The sequence below is a fragment of the Humulus lupulus genome, chromosome 9, assembly GCF_963169125.1.
Source record: "Humulus lupulus chromosome 9, drHumLupu1.1, whole genome shotgun sequence".
NCBI classification, from domain to species: Eukaryota; Viridiplantae; Streptophyta; class Magnoliopsida; order Rosales; family Cannabaceae; genus Humulus; species Humulus lupulus.
Genome location: NC_084801.1, coordinates 188,138,319 through 188,146,783, shown reverse-complemented (window position 1 = coordinate 188,146,783; position 8,465 = coordinate 188,138,319).

Sequence of the window (8,465 nt, the reverse complement as noted above, 5' to 3'; positions counted from 1 at the left end):
AAAATTGACCTTTCAGGCCAAATCTGCTATGTAGCTGCCTAGGGCTCCGAAGCGATTTCGTAATTCACTCATTTTACTCTCTAACAAGCTCTAATTTTTTTGAACCTTTTCCCATCTCAATAATATTATATGGGGCTATTATTGACCATGAATTGGGGTCCTAATTCAGCCAAACAAAAAAATTGTCCTTTCAGGCCAAATCTCCTAGGCAGCTACCTAGGCTCCGAAGCGATCTCGTAATTCACTCATATTTCTCCCTAACAAGCTCTAATTTTTTTGAACCTTTTCCCATCTAAATAATATTATATTGGGCTATTATTTACCATGAATTGGGGTCCTAATTCAACCAAACAAAAAAATTGACCTTTCAGGCCAAATCTCCTAGGCAGCGGCCTAGGGCTCCGAAGCGATCTCGTAATTCACTAATATTTCTCTCTAACAAGCTCTAATTTTTTTGAACCTTTTCCCATCTAAATAATATTATATGGGGCTATTATTTACCATGAATTGGGGTCCTAATTCAACCAAACTAAAAAATTGACCTTTCAGGCCACATCTCCTAAGCAGCTGCCTAGGGCTCCGAAGCCATCTCGTAATTCACTCATATTTCTCTCTAACAAGCTCTAATTTTTTTGAACCTTTTCCCATCTAAATAATATTATATAGCGCTTTTATTGACCATGAATTGGGGTCCTAATTCAACCAAACTAAAAAATTGACCTTTCAGGCCAAATCTGCTAGGCAGCTGCCTAGGGCTCCGAAGCCATCTCGTAATTCAATCATATTTCTCTCTAACAAGCTGTCATTTTTTTGATCCTTTTCCCATCTAAATAATATTATATAGCGTTATTATTGACCATGAATTGGGGTCCTAATTCTACCAAACTAAAAAATTGACCTTTCAGGCCAAATCTTCTATGCAGCTGCCTAGGGCTCCGAAGCGATTTCGTAATTCACTCATTTTACTCTCTAACAAGCTCTAATTTTTTTGAATCTTTTCGCATCTCAATAATATTATATGGGGCTATTATAGACCACGAATTGGGGTCCTAATTCAATCAAACAAAAAAATTGACCTTTCAGGCCAAATCTCCTAGGCAGCTACATAGGCTCCGAAGCGATCTCGTATTTCACTCATATTTCTCCCTAACAAGCTCTAATTTTTTTGACCCTTTTCCCATGTAAATAATATTATATAGGGCTATTATTTACCATGAATTGGGGTCCTAATTCAACCAAACTAAAAAATTGACCTTTCAGGCCAAATCTCCTTGGCTGCTACCTAGGGCTCCGAAGCGATCCCGTAATTCACTCATATTTCTCTCTAACAAGCTCTAATTTTTTTGAACCTTTTCCCATCTAAATAATATTATATAGGGCTATTATTTACCATGAATTGGGGTCCTAATTCAACCAAACTAAAAAATTGACCATTCTGGCCGAATCTCCTAGGCAGCTGCCTAGGGCTCCGAAGCGATCTCGTAATTCACTCATATTTCTCTCTAACAAGCCCTAATTTTTTTGAACCTTTTCCCATCTCAATAATATTATATGGGGCTATTATTGACCATGAATTGGGGTCCTAATTCAACCAAACAAAAAAATTGACCTTTCAGGCCAAATCTGCTATGTAGCTGCCTAGGGCTCCGAAGCGATTTCGTAATTCACTCATTTTACTCTCTAACAAGCTCTAATTTTTTTGAACCTTTTCCCATGTAAATAATATTATATAGGGCTATTATTTACAAAGAATTGGGGTCCTTATTCAACCAAACTAAAAAATTGCCCTTTCAGGCCACATCTCCTAAGCAGCTGCCTAGGGCTCCGAAGCCTTCTCGTAATTCACTCATATTTCGCTCTAACAAGCTCTAATTTTTTTGTACCTTTTCCCATCTAAATAATATTATATAGCGCTATTATTGACCATGAATATGGGTCCTAATTCAACCAAACTAAAAAATTGACCTTTCAGGCCAAATCTGCTATGTTGCTGCCTAGGGCTCCGAAGCGATTTCGTAATTCACTCATTTTACTCTCTAACAAGCTCTAATTTTTTTGAACCTTTTCCCATCTCAATAATATTATATGGGGCTATTATTGACCATGAATTGGGGTCCTAATTCAGCCAAACAAAAAAATTGTCCTTTCAGGCCAAATCTCCTAGGCAGCTACCTAGGCTCCGAAGCGATCTCGTAATTCACTCATATTTCTCCCTAACAAGCTCTAATTTTTTTGAACCTTTTCCCATCTAAATAATATTATATTGGGCTATTATTTACCATGAATTGGGGTCCTAATTCAACCAAACAAAAAAATTGACCTTTCAGGCCAAATCTCCTAGGCAGCGGCCTAGGGCTCCGAAGCGATCTCGTAATTCACTAATATTTCTCTCTAACAAGCACTAATTTATTTGAACCTTTTCCCATCTCAATAATATTATATGGGGCTATTATTTACCATGAATTGGGGTCCTAATTCAACCAAACTAAAAAATTGACCTTTCAGGCCACATCTCCTAAGCAGCTGCATAGGGCTCCGAAGCCATCTCGTAATTCACTCATATTTCTCTCTAACAAGCTGTCATTTTTTTGATCCTTTTCCCATCTAAATAATATTATATAGCGTTATTATTGACCATGAATTGGGGTCCTAATTCAACCAAACTAAAAAATTGACCTTTCAGGCCAAATCTGCTATGCAGCTGCCTAGGGTTCCGAAGCGATTTCGTAATTCACTCATTTTACTCTCTAACAAGCTCTAATTTTTTTGAATCTTTTCGCATCTCAATAATATTATATGGGGCTATTATAGACCACGAATTGGGGTCCTAATTCAATCAAACAAAAAAATTGACCTTTCAGGCCAAATCTCCTAGGCAGCTACATAGGCTCCGAAGCGATCTCGTAATTCACTCATATTTCTCCCTAACAAGCTCTAATTTTTTTGAACCTTTTCCCATCTAAATAATATTATATAGGGCTATTATTTACCATGAATTGGGGTCCTAATTCAACCAAACTAAAAAATTGACCATTCTGGCCGAATCTCCTAGGCAGCTGCCTAGGGCTCCGAAGCGATCTCGTAATTCACTCATATTTCTCTCTAACAAGCTCTAATTTTTTTGAACCTTTTCCCATCTCAATAATATTATATGGGGCTATTATTGACCATGAATTGGGGTCCTAATTCAACCAAACAAAAAAATTGACCTTTCAGGCCAAATCTGCTATGTAGCTGCCTAGGGCTCCGAAGCGATTTCGTAATTCACTCATTTTACTCTCTAACAAGCTCTAATTTTTTTGAACCTTTTCCCATGTAAATAATATTATATAGGGCTATTATTTACCATGAATTGGGGTCCTTATTCAACCAAACTAAAAAATTGCCCTTTCAGGCCACATCTCCTAAGCAGCTGCCTAGGGCTCCGAAGCCATCTCGTAATTCACTCATATTTCGCTCTAACAAGCTCTAATTTTTTTGTACCTTTTCCCATCTAAATAATATTATATAGCGCTATTATTGACCATGAATATGGGTCCTAATTCAACCAAACTAAAAAATTGACCTTTCAGGCCAAATCTGCTATGTAGCTGCCTAGGGCTCCGAAGCGATTTCGTAATTCACTCATTTTACTCTCTAACAATCTCTAATTTTTTTGAACCTTTTCCCATCTCAATAATATTATATGGGGCTATTATTGACCATGAATTGGGGTCCTAATTCAGCCAAACAAAAAAATTGTCCTTTCAGGCCAAATCTCCTAGGCAGCTACCTAGGCTCCGAAGCGATCTCGTAATTCACTCATATTTCTCCCTAACAAGCTCTAATTTTTTTGAACCTTTTCCCATCTAAATAATATTATATTGGGCTATTATTTACCATGAATTGGGGTCCTAATTCAACCAAACAAAAAAATTGACCTTTCACGCCAAATCTCCTAGGCAGCGGCCTAGGGCTCCGAAGCGATCTCGTAATTCACTAATATTTCTCTCTAACAAGCTCTAATTTTTTTGAACCTTTTCCCATCTCAATAATATTATATGGGGCTATTATTTACCATGAATTGGGGTCCTAATTCAACCAAACTAAAAAATTGACCTTTCAGGCCACATCTCCTAAGCAGCTGCCTAGGGCTCCGAAGCCATCTCGTAATTCACTCATATTTCTCTCTAACAAGCTCTAATTTTTTTGAACCTTTTCCCATCTAAATAATATTATATAGCGTTATTATTGACCATAAATTGGGGTCCTAATTCAACCAAACTATAAAATTGACCTTTCAGGCCAAATCTGCTATGCAGCTGCCTAGGGCTCCGATGCGATTTCGTAATTCACTCTTTTTACTCTCTAACAAGCTCTAATTTTTTTGTATCTTTTCCCATCTCAATAATATTATATGGGGCTATTATAGACCACGAATTGGGGTCCTAATTCAACCAAACAAAAAAATTGACCTTTCAGGCCAAATCTCCTAGGCAGCTACATAGGCTCCGAAGCGATCTCTTAATTCACTCATTTTTCTCCCTAACAAGCTCTAATTTTTTTGACCCTTTTCCCATGTAAATAATATTATATAGGGCAATTATTTACCATGAATTGGGGTCCTAATTCAACCAAACAAAAAAATTGACCTATCAGGCCAAATCTCCTAGGCAGCTGCCTAGGGCTCCGAAGCGATCTCGTTATTCACTCATATTTCTCTCTAACAAGCTCTAATTTTTTTGAACCTTTTCCCATTTAAATAATATTATATAGGGCTATTATCTACCATGAATTGGGGTCCTAATTCAACCAAACTAAAAAATTGACCTTTCTGGCCGAATCTCCTAGGCAGCTGCCTAGGGCTCCGAAGCGATCTCGTAATTCACTCATATTACTCTCTAACAAGCTCTAATTTTTTTGAACCTTTTCCCATCTCAATAATATTATATGGGGCTATTATTGACCATGAATTGGGGTCCTAATTCAACCAAACAAAAAAATTGACCTTTCTGGCCAAATCTCCTTGGCTGCTAGCTAGGGCTCCGAAGCGATCTCGTAATTCACTCATATTTCTCCCTAACAAGCTCTAATTTTTTTGATCCTTTTCCCATCTAAATAATATTATAAAGGGCTATTATTGACCATGAATTGGGGTCCTAATTATACCAAACAAAAAAGTAGACCTTTCAGGCCAAATCTCCTAGGCAGTAGCCTAGGGCTCCGAAGCGATCTCGTAATTCACTCATATTTCTCTCTAACAAGCTCTAATTTTTTTGAATCTTTTCCCATCTCAATAATATTATATGGGGCTATTGTTGACCATGAATTGGGGTCCTAATTCAACCAAACAAAAAAATTGTCCTTTCAGGCCAAATCTCCTAGGCAGCTACCTAGGCTCCGAAGCGATCTCGTAATTCACTCATATTTCTCCCTAACAAGCTCTAATTTTTTTGAACCTTTTCCCATCTAAATAATATTATATTGGGCTATTATTTACCATGAATTGGGGTCCTAATTCAACCAAACAAAAAAATTGACCTTTCAGGCCAAATCTCCTAGGCAGCGGCCTTGGGCTCCGAAGCGATCTCGTAATTCACTCATATTTCTCTCTAACAAGCTCTAATTTTTTTGAACCTTTTCCCATCTCAATAATATTATATGGGGCTATTATTTACCATGAATTGGGGTCCTAATTCAACCAAACAAAAAAATTGACCTTTCGGGCCAAATCTCCTAGGCAGCTACATAGGCTCCGAAGCGATCTCTTAATTCCCTCATTTTTCTCCCTAACAAGCTCTAATTTTTTTGACCCTTTTACCATGTAAATAATATTATATAGGGCAATTATTTACCATGAATTGGGGTCCTAATTCAACCAAACAAAAAAATTGACCTATCAGGCCAAATCTCCTAGGCAGCTGCCTAGGGCTCCGAAGCGATCTCGTTATTCACTCATATTTCTCTCTAACAAGCTCTAATTTTTTTGAACCTTTTCCCATTTAAATAATATTATATAGGGCTATTATCTACCATGAATTGGGGTCCTAATTCAACCAAACTAAAAAATTGACCTTTCTGGCCGAATCTCCTAGGCAGCTGCCTAGGGCTCCGAAGCGATCTCGTAATTCACTCATATTACTCTCTAACAAGCTCTAATTTTTTTGAACCTTTTCCCATCTCAATAATATTATATGGGGCTATTATTGACCACGAATTGGGGTCCTAATTCAACCAAACAAAAAAATTGACCTTTCTGGCCAAATCTCCTTGGCTGCTACCTAGGGCTCCGAAGCGATCTCGTAATTCACTCATATTTCTCTCTAACAAGCTCTAATTTTTTTGAACCTTTTCCCATCTAAATAATATTATATAGCGCTTTTATTGACCATGAATTGGGGTCCTAATTCAACCAAACTAAAAAATTGACCTTTCAGGCCAAATCTGCTATGCAGCTGCCTAGGGCTCCGAAGCCATCTCGTAATTCAATCATATTTCTCTCTAACAAGCTATCATATTTTTGATCCTTTTCCCATCTAAATAATATTATATAGCGTTATTATTGACCATGAATTGGGGTCCTAATTCAACCAAACTAAAAAATTGACCTTTCAGGCCAAATCTGCTATGCAGCTGCCTAGGGCTCCGAAGCGATTTCGTAATTCACTCATTTTACTCTCTAACAAGCTCTAATTTTTTTGAATCTTTTCGCATCTCAATAATATTATATGGGGCTATTATAGACCACGAATTGGGGTCCTAATTCAATCAAACAAAAAAATTGACCTTTCAGGCCAAATCTCCTAGGCAGCTACATAGGCTCCGAAGCGATCTCGTAATTCACTCATATTTCTCCCTAACAAGCTCTAATTTTTTTGACCCTTTTCCCATGTAAATAATATTATATAGGGCTATTATTTACCATGAATTGGGGTCCTAATTCAACCAAACAAAAAAATTGACCTTTCAGGCCAAATCTCCTTGGCTGCTACCTAGGGCTCCGAAGCGATCCCGTAATTCACTCATATTTCTCTCTAACAAGCTCTAATTTTTTTGTACCTTTTCCCATCTAAATAATATTATATAGCGCTATTATTGACCATGAATATGGGTCCTAATTCAACCAAACTAAAAAATTGACCTTTCAGGCCAAATCTGCTATGTAGCAGCCTAGGGCTCCGAAGCGATTTCGTAATTCACTCATTTTACTCTCTAACAAGCTCTAATTTTTTTGAACCTTTTCCCATCTCAATAATATTATATGGGGCTATTATTGACCATGAATTGGGGTCCTAATTCAGCCAAACAAAAAAATTGTCCTTTCAGGCCAAATCTCCTAGGCAGCTACCTAGGCTCCGAAGCGATCTCGTAATTCACTCATATTTCTCCCTAACAAGCTCTAATTTTTTTGAACCTTTTCCCATCTAAATAATATTATATTGGGCTATTATTTACCATGAATTGGGGTCCTAATTCAACCAAACTAAAAAATTGACCTTTCAGGCCAAATCTGCTATGCAGCTGCCTAGGGCTCCGAAGCCATCTCGTAATTCAATCATATTTCTCTCTAACAAGCTATCATATTTTTGATCCTTTTCCCATCTAAATAATATTATATAGCGTTATTATTGACCATGAATTGGGGTCCTAATTCAACCAAACTAAAAAATTGACCTTTCAGGCCAAATCTGCTATGTAGCTGCCTAGGGCTCCGAAGCGATTTCGTAATTCACTCATTTTACTCTCTAACAAGCTCTAATTTTTTTGAACCTTTTCCCATCTCAATAATATTATATGGGGCTATTATTGACCATGAATTGGGGTCCTAATTCAGCCAAACAAAAAAATTGTCCTTTCAGGCCAAATCTCCTAGGCAGCTACCTAGGCTCCGAAGCGATCTCGTAATTCACTCATATTTCTCCCTAACAAGCTCTAATTTTTTTGAACCTTTTCCCATCTAAATAATATTATATTGGGCTATTATTTACCATGAATTGGGGTCCTAATTCAACCAAACAAAAAAATTGACCTTTCAGGCCAAATCTCCTAGGCAGCGGCCTAGGGCTCCGAAGCGATCTCGTAATTCCCTAATATTTCTCTCTAACAAGCTCTAATTTTTTTGAACCTTTTCCCATCTCAATAATATTATATGGGGCTATTATTTACCATGAATTGGGGTCCTAATTCAACCAAACTAAAAAATTGACCTTTCAGGCCACATCTCCTAAGCAGCTGCCTAGGGCTCCGAAGCCATCTCGTAATTCACTCATATTTCTCTCTAACAAGCTCTAATTTTTTTGAACCTTTTCCCATCTAAATAATATTATATAGCGTTATTATTGACCATGAATTGGGGTCCTAATTCAACCAAACTATAAAATTGACCTTTCAGGCCAAATCTGCTATGCAGCTGCCTAGGGCTCCGAAGAGATTTCGTAATTCACTCATTTTACTCTCTAACAAGCTCTAATTTTTTTTAATCTTTT